This window comes from Sebastes umbrosus, chromosome 8, assembly GCF_015220745.1.
Source record: "Sebastes umbrosus isolate fSebUmb1 chromosome 8, fSebUmb1.pri, whole genome shotgun sequence".
NCBI classification, from domain to species: Eukaryota; Metazoa; Chordata; class Actinopteri; order Perciformes; family Sebastidae; genus Sebastes; species Sebastes umbrosus.
The window spans coordinates 18,229,719-18,256,664 of record NC_051276.1 but is presented as its reverse complement, the minus strand read 5'-3'; the positions used below and the strand labels follow the sequence as shown (position 1 = coordinate 18,256,664).

At 42.0% G+C, this 26,946-nt stretch overlaps 1 long non-coding RNA gene across 2 annotated transcripts in view; it reads left to right on the top strand.

Annotated features, from left to right (window-relative positions):
- Positions 1–24,433, top strand: part of LOC119493136 — a 40,830-nt gene extending 16,397 nt beyond the window's left edge. For both annotated transcript variants that reach the window (XR_005207915.1, XR_005207916.1), the window contains exons 3-4: positions 18,600–18,698; positions 23,725–24,433. This is a non-coding gene — a long non-coding RNA (uncharacterized LOC119493136). The remainder of the gene's footprint in view (positions 1–18,599; positions 18,699–23,724) is intronic.
- Positions 24,434–26,946: the final 2,513 nt, after the last annotated feature.

Genomic DNA, 26,946 nt, shown 5'->3' with positions numbered 1-26,946 from the left:
TTTTTGTTTCGTATTTGTGGTTTTACTGTGACCTCTGGTAATTCAAAGATGCCTTTTTTTCAGTTCACACTCACACTAAGAATGTGTTGCAAGGCTTTTTTTAATCACTGATTAAACGCCTAGCAACATAATCATTTTTCTTTTTTTTTAAATTCACAAGTCACCTATCTCTGAATTATTTACTGGAGACGTGATTTTGATATTTATCTGACAAATGTAAAATACAGTATTGAAAATGTCAAAAAAAACAGCCAAATTTCTTTGTTGGCAGGGGTTTTGTTTTTACTGATGTGTGAGACTGTTTGCCTGCAGCAAAGTTGGCCCATGTATGTGTTGGATGAAGGCACAGATGTTAGTAGTGGTCCAGAGGACACAGTAAACAGAATAACAGGGAGCTCAGGCGATGTGGGCAATATCAAATCCCATGACCCATTCTTTGCCCTGTGGTCCATACCAAAGACAAAAAGCACAGGGGAAACAGAGGTTACTGTTCACTGTACACCACCGCAACAACACAACACACACACCAACAGTAGCTACAACCAGGAAGTGATTTCAACAATCTCGCCATCCTCTAGCCATTGAAATCCATGCGTTAGCGGTAATTGCCCTCCGTCCTGGCATTGTTTGCAATGCGTGCAGGACATTTCGCTCTATCAATTAGACCTCCAGCCATTATTACATGTGACATTTGATGTTATTGAAGAGAGACAAACATTTTAATGAGCATAACAAGGAAATATGTATCATATTAGGGTAGCTGCAGCAGCTGATTACCGTCTGTGCTGTCTTTGTTTCAACTTTGACCCCATTTCTCTGACCACTACATGTAGGTGACCTCTACAGAGGTTGAGGTGGTGCAGCGTGTTGGGATATTGCAGTAGGTGTACACACTGTGCACAACTAGCTGAAATGATTGACATCTGTCACTGTCAGCAGAAAATATACAGTAGCACTTCTTGGTACTTAATGCCATGCTCTCGATTGTAAGACAATACCACACAGTATGAAAGAATGAAACCAAATGAAAATACCCTGGTGATCCTACATGTTCTGTGTTGAGAGTTCTCAGAGTTCAAAAGTTTATTTCTTGGTGATGCTAGATAAAAAAAATAAGTGGCTGTAGAGAAGAGGTGGTATGTCAGCGCCCATGGGCCTCAGTGTGTGCGGTGGTGTTACTCGTCCTAATTACTCCCAATACTCTCGCACACATTTGGTGGACTGCTCAGAAGGGCCAATTAGAAGGGCAGGGCAAGTCACTGGGTAGGAAAAGTCAGTGCTCGAGTCTGTAGCCATCTAGGCTATACCACAGAGAGATGGAGCCTTATAGCGGATTCCGCAGCACATTTCCACAAATTACCTTTTTGTATAAAATTAACGCTTTTGCCACCGCAGCACTGCTTCAAATGGAATATCTTATAACTTCAACATTGGTATATTTCTGTATTCCAGCATGACTTCAGCACAGCATTTAGGAATGCTGCTTTTTAGGTCAAATAGAGTGTAGCCAGGAGGATCATTGTGGATAGTGTTAATCAGGTTGACCAAAAGGTGTTAAAGGGCTACAGTGAAAAGCATTAGCCCTTTGTGAAAGAGGAAGTTGTTACCTGAGACTTCAGAATTGTGTCACTGCATAATAGAGGTGGGTCAACAGCTTTAAATATCCTAAACACAGCTAAAAAGCTGACTTTTGAATTCAGTTTCAATGGGTTTCGCTATATATGATACAGTAAACATAAACATCTGTGGAGCATCTTTGCAAACATTTTCTATACATACAAAACTATCACCTTGTATAGACCTCGCTCCTTTTGCTAAAAGCCCAGCTAAAAGTTTGACCCCTATATCTGACGTTGCATTATTTAGTTAGAGAGGTAGGCTTTTTCATGAGTAACATCTAACCCCCCCATCAGCCATTACCTGTCTGCAGAATATAGCGGGGTCATGGGTTTGAAGCTGAAACGGGAAACCAGAGCAGCTTTTCATCTTTGCACACACAGATGTACTCTGACAATATCAGGAAATATTACCACCTAAAATAAGGACATGGACTCCTTCTCAATATTAAAATCTCTATGGTCATGATTTATATTTTTTTTATAGCTCAGACAATACAAAAACATTTACACTGTAAATTTAGCCTTAGTACCATTTGCTGAATATTAAGATAAGCACCCATGAAAACACTGAATGTTTACTATACAGTATAGTTTGTTTACATTGCACCGCCTCATTTCCTATGCCATACTCATAATCATCTATCAGACGTGCATATTCGGAGTACAGCTGCTTACTATTAGGGCGCCAGCGGGGGTACGTATTTATAATGTGGCGCCCGCATTCGTGGATATAAACCCTCCAGTGTTGTAGGCCAGCTTCTGTATCATCAGTGCAAGCCCACAGCGATTAATGAAGTCGTCTGCATGTGTCTGCATGATTAAGGGGTGCTAAAGCGTCAGCGTGTGTGTGTGTGAGTGTGTGTGTGCATGTTGTCTCAGATAAAAAACAGAGAACAAAAGACGCCAGAATACAGGAAGGCTTTGCAGTAGGTCCATTCACAAATGTCAAAATGAACAATTTTGCACAGTAAAGATAGCATAGTAAATGTAAAGGCTTAATTCTTTAGGATGAGGTAATACAGTAGCAAACAATTATAAATGATGACTGAAACTGGGGAGGCAACAAGGGAGAAAATAGTACATTATTTATGAAAATATTGTAAAATATGTGAAAGGTATTTTCAGTGATTTACTTTCCATCTATAATTTTCTTTTTTTTCCTATTTGACAAGTAATTCCATATTTCATGCTTGGATGCAATCCCTTCTCCGTGCTATATATTGCAGATGCTCATGCCTCTTAGCGATAGCACAATATGTCCTTTCCATGCTTGTTCAAAAATTCCACAAAACTAGAACATCTTTTTTCCCCTCATTCTGATGCACTACATTATCCTCGGTGTACCGCGGGATGAGTCTGGAAATCTCATCTTATCAATTTATAATTAAAACAGATAAAACCACAGTTTTCTTTTTTCATTTAATATCCAAGTAGCTTTCAGCGGGCTGTGTAATAGCGCTGCGTAGGGAGGGTTTCTTCTGCATCATCATACAGTCAGAACAAAGGATATGCACATCGTAAAAATCATGCAAATGAATGCAAATCGCTGGCAGCAAGGAATAGCGAGGTGGCAGGAGGGGAGTTTGTATAAGCAGAGGGATGCCAAGGACTTTGTATACAACACTTGCCGGACCATCTTCCTTTAAGTTGTGGCAGATAACTAAAAATATATTGGTTTGAATCTGAATTCTGCACAATAAAACAAGACTTTGTAGAGTTTCCAATTCTTATAAATAAATCAGTTTTACTCCCAGTGCCTAAACAATATGTAGCTTTGTATTGTTTCTGTTCTGCTGGAAATTGTTCTTTATTTTTCATGATGCAACAAAACACATTGAATGCAAATGCGATACAATGGCTGCAAACAGCATTGCAGTACATGTGTGTGTGTTGGGATGATGCAATATTTCAACCGTAGTGCCTGAGAGAAATGCAGAGCAGATATTAGTAACACCGGCGCTAATGAAAGCCCTCCTCGTCGCCTCCTTGCCCGTCCAGTAAAAACTTTATCAAACATGTGACATTTTCATGAGTGTGTTCAGTAACTGGGGGGATTAAGTAATGATGAACTGGGTCAGTCTCCATTTTCCTTTAGCCACGAAAATATGCTTGTATTTATTTCCCTGGATATTTGATTTGGTTCTGAGCATGAATATTTAAAACACTAGTAGGGTTACCTATATACTACATCAGGACAATATCGCAGATGCATCAGCACAGAAAGTGCAAAAAACATTTATTTGTGTACTCAAAAGCTAAAAGTCCATTTGCTTTCTTCCTAAATTACACATCATATTTTTTTATAATTCATAATACAACACAGCTTTACAGCGTGTTCAAAGTGTGTGTATGTAGTGTAAAATATGAGTGTGTCATCACAAATTAATTCCGAATTTTATTTAATCCTAATTTAGAAATCCTAGAATTATGTAATGAGATTCAAAAATGTGATAATTTTGCAAAGCGTGTATTCTTCCGTCACATTAATTCCTACAGCATGACTTCCCTCGACAAAATGCTGATATTAATGTAGACGTGGTTTAACAATATCGCATTCAGAGGCTCTCATAGCCGCACAACAATCGGTAATTTGTTTCAACTTGCATACAAAAAAAAAATCATATTTAAATAATGCCGCCCCTTTCAGACACCACACACACACACACACACACACACACACACACACACGGACCAACCCGCAGACACAATATGGTAGGGGAGTAAAAGGGGGGGAGGGCACAGACAGACATTCACAATTGTGCATAATGATGTTAACATTCCTGCATGTCTAATGCAGGGGATATTGAGACAGGCACTAGCTGGTCGGCGGTCTTGCTGTGTGTTGTGTGTTCACGGGTATAAACTGTAGCAGTGCATAATGATGTATTAATTGTGGCCTGTTCTCGCTCGTGGTGTTTGGGCTCCTTGCCGAGGTTACTACGCGGCCTTTGATGCGATCGTTAATCTTATCAAACATATGCAAGATCACACCGCAATTTATATTCTGGTCTGGTCGCATGAAATCGTAGGTGCACTGTAATCTGAGTAACAGGAGCGACTGCCGTTATTGCTTTGTGCAAATTTGCAACCAGTGGACGTATGTTTATTGTTTATTTCCTCAAATGGTGGTTAATTTTGGAGGGATTAACCCAGATTTGCAAAGCTGTTTAAATACAACAACTCGGCAAAGGGATATAAGCATGAATCAGGGGCAGGATTCTAGAAGATAAATTGAAATAAATGGCATGGAAACAACAATTTAAAAACCTCCTCGTCCTAACTTAATGAATATTTGTATTCACAAGGAGTGGCTTAAAGGGTGTGCCTTATTTTCAAACGCATACTCCATCAAGTGATCCTCCAATACTGTTTTTTTTTTTTTTTTTTCAACTTCCTCCTAAATAGAAAGACACACTCTCAAAGGGAGGGGAAGTGGATATGAAAATGGAGCGGCGGCATCATAAAAGATGGAAACAAAGAGGGACAGACAGAATACACCGAGAAGGACAGGCAAAAGATGAAGCTCATTTTTTTCCGTGGGCACCCAGTGGCGTCTGCATTGCAGATCGCTGAAATCCCCTTCGAATGCATCCCTGGGCTTAAGGGGGGATGGGGTGGGGAAGGGTGAACAAGGGATGGGTTTATGCTATCTCTGCTTTAGTACACTTTGTTTTTTTTTTTCTCCCACCCCCCCACACCGAAATATATTTTTTCTGTCTGCATCAAATGTCAAGTTAATTTCCTGGGTGCTATGAGGGATGTGTCCTCCCCTCCGGTATGTGTGGCAGGGCGGTGGATTGTGGCAGGGTGCTGTGCGTTCCAGTGTGTGTGTGTCTGTATGGGTGAATGGGGAAAGGGAAAGGGGCATGGCAAGGCAAAGAGAGAGACGAGAGGTGGAGGTGGTGATGGGGGGGGGGGGGGGGGGGGGGGGGTTCAGTACAGTATCTATAAATTGGCTCTCTCTGAAGAGCCAGAGAGGTGTGTTGAAAGTGTGCATGCATATGTGTGTGTGTGAGTGAGTGGTTGTGTAAGAATATGATCCAATTATTAATAGATGCTTTTGTCAGTGTACCTATGCCCAATGTGTCTGTCCTTATTTGCGCATTCACATGTTCAGTTCTTTTGAAGGTCCGTCTAAATTGAATACTAATGCAGAAAAAAAAACATACCGCATAATAGATGCTCGGTAATTCAATGTCGTTGTAAAAAGAAAAGCAGAAAATCCTCCTAGATTTTCAGGTATTTTCTCAACAATATAGTGTATACATAAGAGAGGACATTTGCTTGGACTCTCTCATCAGCTGTGCTGCATTTCCTGGTCGCTAACAACAACAACGTCTAAAGCTCATTACCAACTGATATCTAGTAGCATATTATGTTAAACATCCATGCGTATCAGTCCTCTTTTAACCTTGTTGCTTGGCAATAGCAGTCTTTGTGCGCTGCCTTCCAAGGCTAGGCCATATTTTATTTTTCTTTTTTCTTTATTTCTCCATCATCATTGAATAATTGTATCCCTCTGATATCCTCATGTCTCCTGCTTTTAGACACAATGCAACCTTTATTTTCTCCTTTTTTTACTATAGTAAACACAGATGTACTCTGGCTATCTGTCTCTCTGTTGTGTTGCTTGTACTTATAAAAAATTGGACTGTGATCCAGAGTTTATATTTGTGTTCAGACGCACAGATATTTCTTTTAGTGCCATATGCACATTGCTTTTTCCAGTTTCTTTACTGCATATGTGTCTAACCGTGCATGCGTGAGTGTTCAGATGCGTGCCCGTGTGTGTATGTTTATCTGAATGACTTTGTGCATTTTTTGCAGGCGGGCTGTTAAGTGTATGAAGGCAAACTGTATATTTTGTATTGCAAAGTGTAAAATGCCTTATTGCAGAGAAAGGGATTATGCATTTGTCAGTCGTGCTTACGCTGATGTATGCTCCTGCCCCACAAATGTCACATCCCATAACCCAGAAAAATTACACCAGTCCCACCTAATTACGCATATTCATGATGCTGTTTTGCATAGTGCTGGTAGCATACTTCTGTTACAAGCCACAGAGCTGAGGGATGTGGTTGAGTGAAAAGGCTTTCAATCCACTGATTCAGTGCGTCTCCGCCACAAGCATCAGCTTGATAACGCTACCTTCCATGCCAATTTTTTTATGATCTGAGACCATTATGGAAAGAGAGTTTTCTCTTATTTCTCGCAGTCAGTCATATTACCACTGCCTGCAGCATGTTCAAACCTAGTGGGAATTTTTAATAAAGAAATTAGCTTTGTCCTAGATTATGAAGGTCATTTTGAAAATAGATCAGATCTAATGGTTTTTGAAATACTTTGCCATTTATCCACCATCTCGGCTCTGTTTCTTTTTTTTCTCTGTGTGTTTATTTTTACTCCTCCTATGGCCACTGGTAATGAACAGTATGTAAATCAGGCGACATACAGCGGTACACAGAGTGAGGATATCCAAATAAAGTTGTGGCTGTAGAAGAAAGACAGGGGAGGAAGTGTCAGAGAGAAAGAGATGGAGGGGAGAGCGAGAAGACGGAGGAGAGTGGATGAGTCGTAGTGGCTGGCTCAGTGGCTTATTGTAGCACTTGCGGAACAGACTTAATCAGACTTGGCCCGGCTGTAATGAAGGAGAGGGTCCGGGCTGTGCCACTGCTTGGGTAAACAGCGATTGTTTCAGTCCAGGGTTCCCAAACACGGGCAACAATGGTACTATTGTCCCGCCAGCTCTTATTAAGAGGCGAGCCAGAGATGGGGTGAGGAGCAGAAGCGGGGAAGGGAGGTGGGTGTAAAAGGGGCAAGAGGGGAGAGGAGGGGAGGGGTAAAAAGAAGAGGTGTGAGGGGGGAGAGCAGGAGCGAGTGGGAACCTGACAGGAACAGAGGATGGGGAGGGGAGAAAGAGAGAGGGATAGAGGGAGAGCTGCTTCTCTGATCTTGTTTTTTTTTTTCACACTTGCATTGTGTCTTCGTTTCCCACCATCCTCCCCTTCTATCTTCTCAGCCATCATATCTCTCGTCCTTGTCTTTTTCTCTCATCCTTTCATCCATACTTCCTTCCTGCATCACCTCTATACCAGCCACCTACTCTATTCCTTCCATCTGTCCTTTGTTCCTCTTCGTTTTTGCATTTGGGATGGCGAGGGATGCTTTGCCTGTCATACCACCTTTGCATCACCTTTCCCATCCGGCGCGGGAGAGCGAGAGAGAGAGAGAGAGGGAGGGGCAGAGAGAAGAGGAGCGAGAAAGAAAAAGAGGATTGGGAGGAGGGGGGGGTGGATGAGAGGAGAGCTAGGGGAGAGAAGCGAGACAAAAAGAAAAGATCACGCTGCTTCCTGGCTTAATGAACATGGGCAAAGGATGATCACAATAGAATACATTATGCTCTTGTTAGTAGAGGCAATCAATTAGCAGAGAGCACACCACTGGCACACCATCTTTCCGCGCTCGGGCACCGGCTCATTCACAGCCCAAACGAGTGGCCCGAGGAACCCCCTCGCCTCGCCGTATTTTCCCACCCTCAATGCCCAGCGGTCACAAAAGATTTGATTTCATTCCTCAATGTGAAAGGGGGGACAGCATCGAATTTGCATTTCCGCCACATTCACTCCACATTAGTTGAAATATTAGTCGGGTCTCGCTCCAGTCAAAGGTCCTGGCTCAGTGGAAAATGTGTGTATGTAAAAGCATATATATTAACCACAATTAATTCCCAAACCCTATTTAGAGCCAGCTATACCAATAAAAGCTTTAAGTTGCTGATTGGACTTCCTCAATGGAAAACTGTCCTCTGACAACACACACTAAAGCTTGGCTCCACAAGATGGGAATCAGACATGACAATGTCTCTGTGACTGACACTGACAATTGCATACCAAATTGTCACTCAGGTCCCATCAGCAATTCATGCAGCGGTTGGGTGAAATTCCTTCATCCTTTCCCCCCCCATGTTTTCTTCTTCTTCTTCTTTTTTTGTGTCAGCTAGAGGAATAGCTCCAGATAATGGCAGCAATCTATACTGTGAAAGAGGCAAGGAGTAGTTCTGCCTTAACACAGGCACAAATCACCACTGTCTGGCGGGGGGATCTGTAAAAGTGTCGGTGATGAGTAGAACACACTGCTTTCACTGAGCAACTTTGCTGTGATTCCAGGCCGAGGTTGCAAATGGAGGAAACAAAAGGAAATGAAGGAAAAGGGGAAAGAGGAAAAATTTTACTTCATGTCGGGATGTAGGTCTTTTCTTTTCCTTTTTTTTTCCAAAGACAGTGTGTGTGGAGAGGAAGATGGCCTCAGGTTTGGGTTCAGGGAATCTGTTGTTGCTGTGTTTGCCAGGGCGTTTACACTCGGTGGCCATCTGGAGATTGTGTGTCTGTGTGTGTTCAGTCACATTTCCCTTTTTGCTATTCTATTTAAAGGAGTATCATGTGATCTGATCACCAATATAACAATGTTGTAGTCTTGAAAAAACAATTCTGTATTTATTTCCAATAATGAAGCACGTGCACAATACACATGGTGACACTTTATTTTGAAATTCAAGCAAGCTAACAAGAAAAGCAGCATGGCTGTCAGTAAATAAAAAATCTATCATTTACTAGTTTTGCAGTGCCACTCAGTGTCCTAACTTTAACCCATACATCAATGTGTATTTTCCATGAGTAGCTTCCTTCAACAGTTAACTTCAGATGCCAATCACATGATCAGACGCGAGGTGGGAGCAAAATGCACAAGGACCAAAAGATTGTTTGTTTCTAGACAAGTGATTGCATTTGGTTGTGTTGATTTGTTATGGATAGGATTGCATTTTTGGTGTTGGGAAAAAAAGTGGAATTTTAGGTCAACAGAAAAGTGATGAAGGTTTTTTACGCATGTATTTACCTTGACAACAAGACAAATACTATGAGCACAATGTGGTGTATCTTTTGGATGCATTGTGTGTAGGTCATGGTTCTAATAGTTTTAAACTTTCAATTGGTTTTCATTTTATTTTAGTACTGATATTTTCATTTAGTTTTACTTTTTGAGAAAGGTTTTGTTCAAGTTTTTATATATTTAGTTTTAGTTTGTTGTTGTTAGGGCCAGGTATAATGTCTCAGTAGTATGTAGCTACATATACATACAAAATACATGGTTGGAGAACTGTGTAGGAATGGCCATAATGTTAAGTTAAGCCCACCCAATTTCTGTGATTGACGGAAATTCATGCTGTCCTGTCCTGTTTTCGGTAGTGCGATATTATAGCTTAAAACTGAAATTAATTTACGTTCATTTCAATTTTATTTGTATTACTTTTTAACCAGTTCAGTTCAGTGTTAGATTTTCTTAAGGATATTTTTTAGTTTCAGTCTAATAACAATATTTTTCTCTTGCTTATTTTTGTTTTAGTTTCAGTTTTAGTTTACTTTAATAACACTGTTTAGGTAATAATTAATATAATATTTACAGTATGAATAGAAAACAAGAATTCTATACATACCACTATGGTTTCTCTTCGTCTGCAAGAGATATCTTCTTTGCCCCTAATCTTGTATGTAAGACCTTTGTCTTCATAAGAACCTAAGAACATAAATGCCTTCATTATATGTTATAATATAGCTTCTTCACTAATGCATGATTGAATAGAGGATGCATCCCAATGTACATACTTTCTGTTGTTACCTGAGGAGCTGTAAAGTGAATTTTATCTCTTTTACCGTTGAGTGCGTACGTAGAGGTGTTTTGTTGGTCTTCAAAGTGCTACAGGATGGTGCAGGCTTGTGTTTTGACCTTTAGAAAGAGAGGAAAAAATACATTGCATTTCCCTCAGTGTATACTGTATGCGTGCTTTTGTGTTTGTACCTGTTGGAATATTCAAGAGCAAAATGCTTGTAATGTATTCAGTGTTTCAAGGCTGCAGAGGGCATTGTGTTCTCTCTCCACTTTGAAAGTTGAAATGTTCAACATCTAATGAATGGGGAGCAGGAATGGTAACATAGGGCAGGAGAGGGAGGGATGCACACTGTATTGCATCTGACTGTAGGGTGAGGTTTTGGAAAAATAAGCCTTATTTGTTGCGGTTTATTTAGTCATTTTTATTGTTAACTTATTTGAGCACTTTGTTTCATAGCAGTTGCATGGAAAGAGTATGCCTTTGTCATGTTTTGACAACTCCTTCTCCCTTGCTGAAATCATTTAGAAACCAGACAAAACATGAAAGATAAAAAGACACGACTTGTGTTCTGCACTGTGTTACATCTTTCAGTTCAGCTTTCTTTAAATTAAACATTTGGGGTTTAAGGTAAAACACTTTTCTTAAAGATACAGTGTGTAGAAATGGAATGTACTATTCATAACTATGTTTTCATTAGTGTAAAATCACCTGAAAGTAGGAATCGTTGTGTTTTCGTTAGCTTAGAATGAGTCCTTCATATCTACATAGGGAGCAGGTCCTCTTCATGGAGTCTGCCATAATGCTCCGCCATAATACCTGGTCTCAAAATCTGATCTTTATATTGTTGAGCTTTCATCTCTACCTTATTTACCCCCGTTTGTTCTGGGCAGTAATGTCTCTTCCTCTCCTCTTTATCCGTTTCTTCTTGATTATCTCCTGTGCTCTCTCCCTGCTGGGTCTCCATGTACAGGTAGTCATGCTGCTGACATTTGTGTCCAAGCAGGGCCCGGTGACATGGCCTTTACCACCCCTCGCTGGGTCTCCCTTCGCCATCCTTACCCCCTACCGCCATTCTTAACCCACCAAGTCCTCTTCATCGGCGTGCACGCGAATGTGTGTCTGTTTGTGTGTGTATTTGTGTACTTTGGGACCATCCTGTGTGTACAGTGTCTGTGTGTTTAAGCCATGTCCAGATCAGCCACGTTAGTGCTTGCCTGTAGCCTGTGTGCACAGTAGGGGACATGGTATGGAGCAAGCCTCTTTCTCTGCTGGATGCAGGGTGAGCAAATACAGTCACTGCAGTCAGGGAGGTAGCGGGGCACACGTGAAAACGGATAGCTCGCTCTGATGTGACAAGATAGTACAAACACATAAGGCCTATCCTAATGAGGACAACCTGAACATCTCAAGATGTCTAAAATGTCCATGTTTTTTAGAGAGCAACACAAACTTTTACATACATTTCTCACCTACATTATACACTATAGATTCTTTGGGTTTATTTTGACCCTGACTGTGATACAGACATTTTTTTGGAAGAGCTATTATGTGCATACACGCGAAGTGCAAAGCCTCATTATTCCTCTTCTCAAACACACACACACTCACAAACATACAGACATGCTCACCGTCCCTGCAGCCATGGGAATGGAGAATGCTGAGGTTCAAGGTCATTTCAAGTATTCAGCAGCCCGGGGCTCTCCATTGTCAGTGCATCCCATCCTTTTGCACATACACACATGCACTCAAATGCACACGCAAAAACACATTGTTGGCAGGCGTGCATTCTACACACACCGCATCTCACTAACACTCGCATCCGAGACGGCAAAGTGTCTGTCAGGTGAGAACATGACACTCCGTGGGTCCGCTCACAACAGTCACAGGTGTGAATCTTCAATAAGGAGACACAATTATCCTGTTTTGTTTCCGTACCATAGACACAAAAGAATGAAAGGTACGACTACTGGACAATTGCTATTTTCTGTCATCATTTAGCTATTCTGCTGTGATTGTTTATTCTTCATGCTCTACAGTCTACATATTGTGCTGTATTGTCTACATTTCGGTTGCCATTATTTGACCAACTGATTATTTATATTTGGTTTCTATTTAGTTACGGAGTGAGAATTTGTGGAAATGGCGGAGTTTTTAAAGACGGAGCGAAGGTGATGGAGAGAGAGCGCGGCAGCGGGTGTGATTAGCTCCTTTGTTGGAGGTCTGTTGAGCTTCATTGGCTCCAGAGAATAGCTTCCTAATGAACCCAGCCAAGCTTGGACCAAACTTTGTGCTGAAGACAAACTAAGTTATGGTGGTCTGGCAGAGTGCTGAGGGCGAGCCGACTGATATACAACGCCTGGACATATGGTCCCCCCCCATCAGGGCCTCTCCCAGCCACTTTCTCATGTCCTGGCTTCTGTGTGTGTGCTTTTGTGTGTGTGTGTGTGTATGTGTCAGAGGGGATACACACACAAGAAGGATATTTATAGTGTGAATTTTTATACTTGTTTGATAACTCATTGGAACAGAGAAACAGGGAGCTGGAAAAGAAACACAGGGAGTAAAGAGTGGGGGGCAGATGGGAGGTGGAGAGAGAGGCTGGTTGATGCTTACTGAAAGCGACAGAGGAGAGAGGGCTGCAGGCTTTGTCTTTCCAGCTGACCCCAATACAGAATCCTTTCTGACACGTCCTACAAGACATAGAGTAACTGAGTAAATCAGGCCAACCTGGCTGTGGTGTAGCAGCGACTGCAACCATAGCAGATGCAATATGGAAGAGAACCACATCTTGAAGAACTCATAACATAGACAGGAATATGAAAGAAAGAAGTTACACTTTCAAAAGTGCTGTTTTATTTGCTGAGAGGATGTGGAGGATGGGATAGTAAAGTATGTAAAAGAGGAGGCGCTGAGTGCGGTTTGAGGCTAATTGTTTGGGTCAGGGTGGGAGCGTGGGGACGGATGGCTTCCGTGTCTCACCAACAAGGCTCTCGGTAACTGAGCCGGCGAGGGGGAGAATGGGCCCACTACAGGGCCACACAGCAGGCTCAAACAACACTTATTCTACTGGCCAAACTGTCAGCCAGAACAACTTCATTGTGCCCAAAATTGGAGTTGAAAGCAAGGCAGAGACTTGGGAGAGGATTGGGGGGGTGGGGGGGGGGGGCAGTGGGAAGGTAGGGAGGATGCAAAGAGAGAGAGAGAGGGAGAGAGGAGAGAGGGGGTCTGTGGGAAACCGGGGGACTGGAAAAGGGGGAGTCCCAGAGAAAGTGCAGTCTTGGGGATGAATAGGGTCAGACGGTGTGAGTTCATTTCAGCGAGGAGAATTCCCACAGATCCTACACGAGGGGCAGACGGCCAGGAGCAAGGCAGTGACTCGAATGGAAATTTATTAAAATGCATTCTGGGTAGAGGGGATGAACTGTAGCAGTTTTGTACTCTAGTGTCTGTATTGCCAACACATTTGTTCACACTATTCAGCCATGATAAACACAACGGCGACATAACTATAGCTACTAATGTGCATCTAGTGTGCACTCACTCGACTGCTGCCTTTTTTACTTTTTTTGTAGACCTGAGTACAATTGCAATTTCTCCTCATGTGTTACTGTTCCTTGCAGCCCCCTCCCCCAATATATCATGCCAATTTTAGATCATATATTTGAGAAAAGCCTATGTAATAAATAACTGTGCCACACACACAGGCTACCCACAAGTATTAGACACCTCTCCTTGCAGGATCTCCCTGCCTCGGACCCCAGGAGGGAGCCCAGTCACAGGCTTTGAACTGTGATTTGTATATAGTACAACAGAAAGCCCCTTTTAGACTGACACTAAACCAGTCTAAATCAGTCCAACACTGATTCACGTCACCATTCTCCTCTTTGTCTCTCCTCTCTTCTCCTGCTGGCTATTTCAAATTCATCTTCCTGCCCTCAGTAACTACTGCAAAAGGGCGAAAAAGTTTACTTAGTCACACTGAGTTTAGGGAGATGAGGAAAGTCTGTGGTTCCGTGTGTGTGTGTGTGTGTGGGCGAAGGTGTATGTGTGTTCACTCTCGCGTGTCAGTGTGGTTTGCTCTTGTGTGTGTGAGCGTGTGCAAAATGCAGAAATGTACACACACACACACCCTGTTTGATCCAGAGCTAGCCCTGCAGCTCCCAGAGACTCAACAAAAGGCCTCCTCTATCCATTGTATGAGCGGTGTGTTTCCCAGGAGAGCGCGGGCTCAGAGAGAGAAGGGCCCCAGATCGCTTTCTCCTGACATGGATGTTTATTCGCTCTATGGTCCAGCAGAACACCCTCAAAAAGGACCGGGCCTTTGCAGCATTTTGACATGCATGACACACAGTTTTGGGAAAAGAGAAGAGGGGCTGGAGGGTGTGAGGAAGGAAAAAGAGAGAGTGACAGATGAACAGACATGCGAGACAGACAGACAGATAGAGAAAGGGCCTGTCTGTTGAAGGTGTTCTCAGTGCACTCATATGAAAAAGAATATTCATGGCGTTCTCCGCCATTTTATTTGCTCCTTGTCTTTACACTAGTCAGCTTTCTTGTCAACCTTGTTCATGAATGTAGATCCACCCGGTGGGTGGGTAGAGATTTCCCCCTGATCTTGACAAGCTCTCCCATCCCTGACTGCATACTAATTCCCCCCCAGAACTACTGAACCAATGTAAAACAAATACAAATTGCTTGAGAGGCAGGGTCTTGGGAGGTTAGCAGAAAGTAGCTGTCTATTGTGTGTCTGTAATTAATCAGATTGTCTGCTGTGGACAGAGAAGCTTACAGGGGGACGGCTATATGATATCTTTAGGAAGCCGTCAATATGAGTTTAAAATCCTGAGCTAATGAAGGGAAGTGTAGAGAAGCCGACCCATTCATTCAGCAGTCAATTAAAAGTCCATCAAATGTTCAATGCGATCAGTCGGACAATAACTGATTTTGACAAAGACGTCTCCGTATTTCACTTCATAGGCGATGATCTCTTCTCAGCGGGCTCAGTTGTCTTTATCTAAGAGTTTTAAACGCCACCTATCAGAGTACTTCACGTTCTCCGGCAATATCTAAAAGTTTTCTCTGAGACTGAGAGTGCCTGCGGGGTTGGCCATAGATCTCGGTAGAGCTGCAGAAGCCGACAGTTGAAAACAAACATGGTAGGCTGATACCATCTAATCTGTTGAACACCATTATCGTCTAAGATATCGCTATACTGCCCCCCCTCTCCAGTCCATACCCGCACGCACCCGCCCTCCAAACCAGACTTACTCTCTCCCTCTACACCCTTTGAGGTAAAAGCTTGTGTGTTGAGGCTGAGAGTGAATGTAAGCCATTGTTACGGTGTAACCGGACTCCACAGCAGGTTGTTTGATCCTGTTTTGGGCCTGAAAAGCCTTCTTTTTTTTTTGTTCTTGAACCACCACATCAGCTGAGAGGTTCAGACAACAGACTCTATTTGTAGAGTCCTCTGTCTGTCTGCTTCTTTTTCTCCTTTTTTTCATCCTCACTTTGTCTCTCTTTGTCAGTCTAAATCTCTCATCCAGATTCAGGTTCGAGTCCGAAGCTTTAATTACCATAAAGAGGAGCGTGCACTCATTCACATACTGTACTTAAGACACGAACGTATGCTTTTAGACACACTCTGTCGCTCTTGATTTCTCCCTCGCTCTCTCTCCTTTTTTCTTTAAACAGGATCTTCTTGTACCTCTCTCTCTGTACAGCCACTGGGATTATATTTCTCTCTTGCACCTCTGGTACGGCAACAGAATCTTACTGGAAAGTGTAAATGGCAAAAAGCTGTAGTAAATTGTTTTGTTCGACCACAATACTTTTCCAAGCCTCTTGTTGTGTTCCTGTTTACCCAACATCATCTCATTATTTACATTACAACGTATTACCACGCCGCCGTATTGTCGAACGTTTTGGGGCGCTTACTTGCACTTCTACGCCTTTTGTTACTGTTTTGACCCATTGTGTTCTCAATTTATGATCTGTTTGGCGTTCAGTGTGGACAATGCGCATGCAAATACCCTCGTCCCATTATGCTGGCTGTCTTTGTACGTCAGCTTTCTTCCCTAAGAGGTATAGATGAAGAGTTGGAAGGGGGGTGGAATGGCGCTGTATGTTTTTTGGAGGGAGATTTGTGTGGGCACACACACACACACACACACACACACACACGCACCCATCTGTGCCCCCTCAACCCATTTCAGACGTGAGAAACTGTACCTTCATTTGCATAAGAATAATTGACACTTCAAATTAGCCTTCCAATCAAAGAGGATTCTTTTTTTTCAGCATATGTGCAGACGTTGAGCGCTGCCATGCTGGAGAATATGAAAGGGAGGGCAAAAAGAGAGCGCGGATGGGAGGGGACGCGTCATAAAAGATTAACCCTTTCATTTCCTCATCTCAGAGTAGAGGATTTGATGTGCCTTTTTATTGCAAATATATCTTTGATATACAGTAAAACAGACTTTTGTAGGGAAATAATAAATGATTTCTTCTCTAAATCAAGAGATCGTATGACTGCCTGGTGGGGCTTTTTTTCCTGATTGATATAGGTATTTACCTTTGAAAGCTTTAGGTGCACTGACTGTGTTATGTGCACGTTTACACGTCTATATTCACCTCAGTGGCATTGGGCGCAGGCCAAGAGAGTGAGTGCTATTAAGTAGAGTGTGTGTCAGTGTGGATGTGTGAGGGTTTGCCCACATTAAACCATTAAAGCAAGTGCAATGTTGAATTATTGATAATGGCTAATGAAAAGGATAAGGATAAACTACAGGCTTAACCATAGCCCTGAGGGCTAACACACACACATGCACACAGACGCCATTCATTTCCCCTGTTCAACATCTATTTTTAAGTTTTGTCAGACCAGATTTAAACTGGTACTAACATATTCTCTGTCTATATCTCATTGTTCCCTCCATTCCAGTTACATTACAACCCACTCCAGTTAAGAGCACTGAAGGCCCCGACACTGGGACAAGATAGCAGCTGTGTGTTTCCAGGCCTCCCCAGCTGACAAGCAGAGAGATTTTTTTTTTTTTTAGGCTGAGCCGGTTTTCGGGGAGAATAAGGGACGGGGATTCAGTTTTGGGGGAAGGGGATAGAGAATGGGGGTTGAGGGTTTTGGGGGTTGAGGGATGAGGGTGGGGGGGGGGATCCTCGGCGCCAGCCCCTCTGAAGCGCTCAGCATCCCCCCGCTTATGGGATGGCGGATGTGTCTGGGGTATCCATGACAACACTGCTGCATGCCAGCGACATACCACGGCAACAACATGGCCATGTAGAGTTGGTGTTGGTGTGTATGCAGATCCATTAAGGCCCACATATCTTGGTGACATTAATATTCACTCAGTCAGACAGGCAAAGCTGTCTGCTGTTAGACAGACATCTTTTATCTCAGCCTTCGACTCAGAGGCTCAATGTGACTATCTCCACTGTATACATACTATAAGTGAATGTAAGCCAGTCTCTATACAGTCTGACACAGTTGTCATGGAAAGCACCTTCTTGCTAATGATTAAGCGTGGCACAGTTTTATGCTTGTACTATATATTTTATATTTTCACAGACACAGAGAGGGGCACCCTCACATTCACTCAGGTCATGAAGCACAGGTCACTTACTCTCTAACAAACATGCACACACACTCACACACGCACACACACAGGCTCACGCAGTCACACTCGTAGCTCTTGCACAGATCCAGCTGTGTTATAATAATCCCATCTGGGACGGCCTGGATTCTCACTATACCACATAATGATGCTCTGATGACTTCCTGTGTGTGTGAGTGTGTGTCTGTAAAAGAGAGAATGTAAGGTGGTGTATGTGTCATGGGTTATATACTGTTTTATTTTTTTTTAAAACCCACATCCCTGCCCACACACACGCTCACATACACATGCATGTAGAGTCAAACTTGGATCCTGTGGGAGGGTATTTTTAACCCTGACTGCCTGCGCATTTGCTGAGGGGTTAAAGGGCCGAATGGTGAATCAAGTAAATAATTCACAATAGCTGAAACTCTTTCGATGTAACGTCGGAATGAAGGGGGGAGGGAGACCAAAGAGAGTTACGTAGTGGGACCCAGTAGTCCTGACCAATCCTGTTTAGTGTTTAGAGTTAACTGCACAAAGTAGAGAGAAGCAAGTAGGTCAAAAATAAATATATACCCAATAAGTCATATAGGACTCATCATCTGATTCCATGCAGCGTCTCTAAAATTATATGTATACCTTGCATGTATGTGTGCTTGTTTCATATCTAATGCACTAAACATTACTCCTATCCTGTGTTTCTAGGTTGGATGGAGACCTTGTAGATCATGACCCAGAAACAAATGGCATAATGGCTGGAGTCTCCAGGCTAAAGACGTCAAGGATATTCAGCTGATCTCAGAGGTGACTGCGCTCTCTCCTTTCAAGCATTACGGTTTCTGCCATCTTGTTATATGGGCTATATTTTACGAATTCCCTGCTATGGATCAGCAGTCGCTGCATCCTCTTTTTTTTTCTCAGTGAATTCTTTATGAAAGTGTCTGCATTTCTGAGTGACATTGCTTCTGTCAAACGGCTGATTGAAGGAGACACTGAGAGAAATGCTGTGCTAATGAAATCGCCTGACCCACATCCTTTAGTGCGATCCATTTCTCCAAAGACACAGAAAGGGCATTTATACAGGTAAACCATGACTGGTCCCCGAAGTGAAAAAGGTTTTTTTCAGAAGGAAGAGGAGCATCCATTATTTACTATACTGGGGTTGCTAGACACTTAGGAGATAATGCAGTGCTTCAAGCATACAAAACATAGAGCCTCCTTGGTGCTGGCGAGGCCATTGTTGTGTGTTTTGAACATGTCTGTTTCCATCCATACTGACAGATGAAAAAGAATATGTCTCCCTAAGGTTCAAAAGCATGGACAGAGATATAAGATGGAGAGGGATGGAATAGGATGGTGGAGAGATGTGTTTGTGTGTGTCAGCGACGTCTTCTCATGCAACGGTTTGTATGATATCTTACGAAAACGTTAATGCTCCTTTTTAGTTTGTTTTCCTACAAAATGATGTCCAGCAACACCTGACAATGTACACTCGTTACATGCATGCAGTCTTTTCAAAATAAACTTCCATCTTCACAGGAAACAACTTCCTTTGGTTTAGGCAAGAAAGCTACTTAGTTAGGTTTAGGAAAAGATTGCGGTTTGGGTTAAAATACGGGAAGTGGCGTTACTTAAGTTCATAACTTACGAGACAAATAATTCAACGCTGACTTCTGGTTTCACACGGGACATGGACGCCGGTCTCCTGGGCGAAAGTCTGGTGTTTTTTGACCCAACAAACCACCCCGACCTCCTCCCTACGCGGCATTTGCCGCTATTTATATCTCCTGGTTCATGATTATGATAATTATACATGAATTGATTTTGTGGGATATACACGAATTACAGTGCATTACTTTTCGTATGTATAGCCACGAACAGTGTATGAGACCAGTCTGGTGTCAGTCATATCTTTTTGGTGTGCATTTGTGTCCATGTGTGTCTATTTATTGCCCCCACTCTGTTTGTTGGCATCTGTATGTATAGCAGCCAGACCCAGCCCGGTCCTAGATTATAGAATGTAAATGAAGTAGTCATACACATAGTGCAAGCACGTTTACCTGTATGCATCATGTTACTCCTGCACTGAGTCTGTATCAGTAGTCTCTTCCAGCTCTGATAGGCTTCAGTCGAGTCGTATCCTCTGCAGATCAGCAGCAGCATCAGTTGCCTCCTCCTGGAGAGTGGAGGCATCTGACTGCAGTCTACTGGGAGTAGTTAGCAGAAGGAGAGCAAGGCATACAACTCCTCCACCCTGTTATCAGACTTGGGGCAACACCAGGCACTACTTTCTGCTTTTGTCGATTTCCCAAGGGACCCTTTGACACAAAATCCTTTTTTGTGGATGAGGGAAGACCACTCCCAAAAAAATCCTGTATTTTTCCGCATAAATGCGCATTGTGATGGAGAGCATGACAGCTATCCATGTTTGTGGATCTGGTATGGGAAAATCTTGGTCTACTGGCATTGAAGAATCCCCAAAATTAGAATGACTATACATATTTATTTTTTGAATTCTAGATATGTTGCTTAGTGTATTACAACATGTGTTGAAAATCATTACACTTTAAAGGGGACATATCATGAAAACTCATACATTTGGGTATCTGGAGTGCTTATCAACCCACAAAATGTGAAATAAGACAACCTAGTCAGTTTTTTGTGGGCTGCTTAGATCAGAAAACACATGATTCAACAAGCCAATTAGACTACCTATGTCACATGGAAGCTCATAAGAATATATCGCCCACAACTTGAGAACTACCTTTGCAAAAGTGCACAACATTTTTCACGCAAGCCAATCGGAGCAGACTGGGCTTTTTCAGGAGGGAGCTTAAAGAGACAGGCGCTAAAACAGAGCGTTTCAGACAGATGGTAAATACAGGTCAGACAGACAGTATGCGGAAAATATGTTTTTGAACATTAAAGCATGTAAACATGTTCTAGGAGAAACCCAAAATACAAGTATGAACCTGGAAATGAGCATGATATATCCCTTTTAAGGATTATCTTTTTTTTTTACATCTTGTGTTTCATATTCCATGTTTTGGCTATTGTTCCTTGTGGCTAAGACATTAGCATAAATCTTCACCAGTTTCATTGCAAAGGCCCCAGGATAATGACATTGCTAGACACAGAGTGTGTGGAGCAATGCAAAAAAATGGATGATCACACAATTTTTACCACCACCACCAATAACGCCCAGTTTGATTCAGTTAAACTGGGTCAATCTGGCAATTAAGGAGAGAAAAGCAAGATAAACTTAAAACAGACATGTTGCAATGCCCCGTGGATCTACTGTCTCTATGGCTACGTTCCAAATCATATACATTTTCTTTTTACTTTTAGTGCATACTGCAGCTGTCCCTACAAAGTACACACTGTTGAATGCATACTACTTCGTCATAACATCGCGCCTTGAGCTTTGACCCTCTTGCTCATATATCCGCTGCACAGAGGATTGTGGGTCAGAATAGCCAGAAAAGCATGTTGGCTTGCATACTGCAAAATGCAACGGATGTAGTAGGACATCCTGGTAATTTTTGGCATACTGCATTTGACATACTATATATTGGGACATACTAGATCTTTTTCTGGCATTTTAAATAGTATGGTAGTATGGGTATTGGAACGCACAGTATCTAGAGCTGTCTCAAAATGTCTATCTCTACAGTTAACGTATGAAATGTTATCACAACTGATTTAAAAAAATATGCCCAAGTTTGTAAAAGATGACTTTACTTTTACTTCTCACCCATTATCCTGGTTTGAGAAGATGGCTTGCATAAGGCATTTTGTTTATACTAACAAGCCTTTGTATCTTCCTTAAATACTGTATGTAAGACAGAATGAGTGTGTTACATTTCAGGCTTTTTACATGTCCACATTTCTAGGTGAGGAGCTAGGTGGGCATGTTTAGGAAACATGTAAAGGCAACAAAGGGTCTGAGAGCAAAAATAATGATTCTATATCGTGATTAATTTTGTGAAAGTACCCACTTTTACAACTGTTGTTTATCATGTATAGTGTTGTTTGTGCAGCATTGTTGCAGCTGTTTTCAGTTCACCTTATAAACACCAAGCACTCATCTACCTGCTGGTGATTGTTAAAGGCGCTATTGATAACAATGATAACATTCAGCCACTCGATGCTGCATTCTCTCTCACCCGTTCCATTGCATTTACTTCACAACAAGTCGTTGCCAGGCAGTTACCGTCAAGCCTTAGACGTGGGAACCAAACGTCAGATATCTTCCACAGAGATAAACAAAACATTCCTTTTGGACATAATAATTCACAATCATGATCATTGTTTTTCAGGAAAAACAATACTTTCATTGGGAACCTTCCTAAAAGCTACTGTATGTGGATGTATAATATATATTATATTATATTTGTCTGCATAAAAATATTATCAATAAGACCTTTAATGTTTTGTTTTGATGCAACCCAAATATCAGAGGTACTGAGAACCATCAGCAAAGTCCTGGACCCATGCACATACACACACACACACTGCGGACATCATCCTTCTATATAGGCATTAAACTGCAGTGTCAGCAGAGAAGATGAGGAGGATGCGGAGAGAGGCACATGTAGCTTTGACGAAGATCAGCTGACAGGCAGGCCAGGAAGGCAGTGTGTGCCCTTGAGGTGCAGGCAGGGTGGTGTGCTTGACTTGTCTGAATCCACCTCCCTTCATCTTTTACAGTTGGGCTGAGTTTGGGTGTTGATGGCCCAGGGACCCCCTGCCAACCCCGAACTGTTTTTTACTGTCAGCCAAACATCAGAGAAATTTGTTGAAGGAGACAGCGTGGCCAAAACAGTACTTTTGTACTTTGCTGACTTATAGCAACTTTCAAGAGATTTCAAGCATCTGACAAGATAAATCATTTAGAATAAACCTTTAGGAACACCTCCGTTGAAGACATGGGATCCTAAAGTGACGTGTCGCTCTTTGTTGTCTGATGCAGACAACGCCACCACACACTGAAGATTTAACCGAGCCAGTCACACATCCTCGCAGTCTCAAATGACCCCAGCTGTTCTATACGGCCCATACATTCATGTTGGGCCCCAGAATACCTTTCATGCTTGTCAACAAGCTCTATAGTTTCGGGGAAATGTAATACCATAATGTCTTTCTGGAGGAAGGGAGTGTCAGGTATGGCAAAGGGTAATGGAGGAAGGGCTGGAGGTGCAGGTAACCCAGGTTAGGCCGGGTGTAAAGGGGATCCGATAAGGCGTTCCCCAGACCCTACAGTCTCCCAGTCTCTTCTATGGGAGAATAATAAGCAGCTGTAACCCTGAGACACTCCCAGGCCTGTGTCCTCAGCTACAAAAACCTTCACCGGGGCGTCTTATCGGGTTCTAAGGATATCACGTAAGACAATACATGTGAGAAGTGCAGTCAGGACAATGGGAGGAAAGTGCAGCGTGATATGAGGGGGACTAATGTCAGCGGCTATTGTCGAGGCCTTTGTCACCGTCAAGTACACCGGGAACTCGCAGCTCACTGAGCTCCTTTCATTCAAGGATCTTGCTTTGGGATGTGATGAAACTCTACAACAAGTGCTGTCCCTCATGCTTCAACTGCACACACAGAGGTTATGTGTTTGTTGAGGATAAACTATAACCAACAGGTTGCTGTAAGATCCCCTCTGGCTGGGAATGAAAAATCTGTAAACTTGCTGTTGAAAGTGTTGTGATACACATGAGTTCACGCTTTGGTGCTTTGATTTAATGATATCTAATATAAGATAAATGGTCAACTGAGATTTCTGGAATATCTTTGAGGTGTTTTAATCATTTTCATATTTCTCTTTTTTAAGGTATACCTCCTGATCGACTAGAGAGGAGCCTGAATACCATCAAGATGGGAGCTTAAAGATGTCCATAAATCTCACAAGCTTCACATTACTCTTCAACACCTGGACCTGCAGTGTGCTCTTTATATCTGTCAACTGGTTATAAAAGATTATTTGGCCAAACTGACAAATACTGTGAACTTGCACTAATAAACCAATTTATTTATATATATATATATTTTATTTTTATATGTGAGACTAGAAAATAAGATGAAAATATTCTTCACATTGAAACTTGTATTCATTTCATGTAATTGATTGAGTCTAACAAGTATATTTTTGACAGCTAAATAAAAGCATTTTTTTCCCTTTAAGTGATGTTTTAGTGCGAGTTATTTCCTCCTCTCTGTGTAGTGCTTTGGCACTCCAGGTAAAGAACAATGTGCTTGACATAATTGGGTCCTATTTGGTTATGAAAAGAGCACGCGTGCTGATAAAAGCTGGCAGGGTGATCAAAGCGCCACGCGTCCCGATCAAAATCCTACACCTGACACAGTTGTAGTTTATCCTGACAGACTAACGAAATGTGGGGAAACAGGTTCAGACGGTACCAAGAAGCCTCCCTGTTTAAAATCGGCTGTGCTGTTTTTGGTGTACTACTGTATGTCTGTCAAATCAAACGTACCTGTACGTGCAAAATCTGGAACAACAATTAAATACTAGAATAATCCTATGCTTCTTTCTTACTTGTGTTGCCTTTTACTCTCCGTGCTGCATGTCAGGTTTATGTTTTTGAAAGAAATCTGACTTTTGTATCCCTGTCAAAGTTGCCCTAAAATTCCATTCACACTACAACAAGACGGATCAAAAGTAGGATCCATAACATCTTTGACAAATTGTTTCTTATGGGAAAGAAGCCTCATTTTTCTCCCTTTTTATACTCTCCATCTTTATGAGCCTCTCCATTTTCCCTTCTCCTTCCTAATCATATTAATTCTCTCCGTCCCTCCCTACTTAACATTCATTCTCGCTATTTTTCTCACGCTTACGCCATCTTCATTTCCTTTACCAGCATCACTCTTCCCTTCTTTCCTACAACCGTCTTTCAGTCCCGTTTCCCCCCTCCCCCTCTCCACTTCCCCCACCCTTACCCATTCTCTTGCTACCTTTTTCTCTCTCCCTTGTCTTTCTCTCCCTCTCAGATGTCAGATCACAGTCTACTCTTCCGCTTGCCCTGTCATCACATTTTTCACACAACCCCATCCCTTAATTGGGCCTGTATCATCATATCATATCATGTAGAATATCTGATCACAGCAAGAGATGAAAGATGGCCTCCACCTATCCCCTCACAGACAGACAGACACACACACATATACTGTAGACTCACACGAACACAAACACACACGTGTCAGTGGTCGTATGGGACAGGAATCCAAGCTGATGGCTGTGTACTTTTTTTACACCCCATGTTTGCACCAAGTTGTCGATGTGATTGTTACAGTGTGACAGGTGAGATGGTGTGTATTCCAGGAGTGTCCACTGATGTTTGTATCAACCGCTAGTGGCTTTTGTGATGAGACAAAGGATGCCCTGGAGCCAGCCGTGTCACATCTACAGGTAACTAGCGAAATAAAGGAAACATCAACAAAAAAAAGTGTCTCAGGAGTGTTAAAATAGCTCCAACATGTCTCGGCATGAACTTGAAGGATGCAACATGAAATCTTGTGCAAGATATCCAGACATTCCTGCTGCTGGCAGAAAATGCTTCAAAAATATGCTGTGACAATTAGCCATATAATGAAATAAACTGACACGGGTTACTGGTTGATGTTGTGTTCATGTTCTCCAATGGCTACTTCTATCCAGATGGATAAAAGTGGCAGTGACACAGAGGCCACACCTACAAAGTGCAGCATTAAACTGAACCCCCTGACAAGCATATGGCGTCACACAGCTGCACCATCTTAATTTACTTTTCCTTAAGTCTCAAATTCCAGACAAATCTGATTAAAGTTGTATTAGCATTTTGTCATTTCCATCTCATTAAATCTTATCATGATCATGTAATTTTGGACAGTCATGAAGTGTCAAAGGGCAAATGTTTGCACTTGAATACTGAAGTTCCTCTACATTGGTTGTTGTACCACAGTTTAGGGCTGCAGCTAATGATTATTTTCATCGTCGATCAATCTGTCGATTATTTTCTCGATTAATCGATTAGTTGTTTCATCTATAGGAAAATGATGAAAAATGTCGATCAGTGTTTCCCACAGCTCAAGATGACGTCCTCAAATGTCTTGTTTTATCCATAACTCAAATATATTCAGTTTACTGTCATAGAGGAGTAGAGAAACCAGAAAATATTCACATTTAAGAAGCTGGAATCAGAGAATTTTGACTTTTTTTCTTAAAAAAATACTCAAACCGATTATTCGATTATCAAAATACTTGGTTATTAATTTAATAGTTGAGAACTAATCGATTAATCGTTGCAGCTCTACCACAGTTTGCGGGTGTGGCCTGTCTCAAACATATAATGGGCAATTTCTAGCTACGGAAATGCTAAACCATAAGATGAAGGTGATCATACAGCTTATCAAGCCGCTATGTAATAGTAGAGCTGTTTTTTCCAACATTTTTTACTTGAAACAGGTTGTATGTGGTGAGCAGTTTAACCAAAGAGTGATCATTTGAATCCTTTTGGAGGCCTAAATATGTAAAACTATCCACCATTTCCCACAAAATCATGTGTGTGTGTATATAGCACAGAGTAGATTTTGATTCGTGGTTCATCCCAGTGGAGCCTGACGTTTATGGAGAAACAGTTGTCCATATAATTATTGTTTTGTATACAGTGCATACAGTATCTTGTGTCACTAAGTGGGTCTGAAGTCCTAAAACAGGTCAAAGGTCAAACGTCAACCATCTTGTGTGCATGTAGTTTTATTTAGTATGGATTCAATTTTTCAAAAACAGAATGCATTGGTCTGATTATTACTTCTCTCTAAATGTGATCTACACCATAAAGCTGCTTTGAATAAACATGTTTTTTCTCAAAAATGCTTAAATGCTTCTTACACTGTATATCCACAGGAACGGCGGACTAAAAATATTTCCATCTGTTGGTTAACAGAAGGACTGTAGCTTGAATCAGGACACAATATAGGTCACATGCCTGTTTTCTGTGGGTTTTCTCTGATTAAACAAATATCCACACATTACAAGCTATTTGTAGAGTTTTAG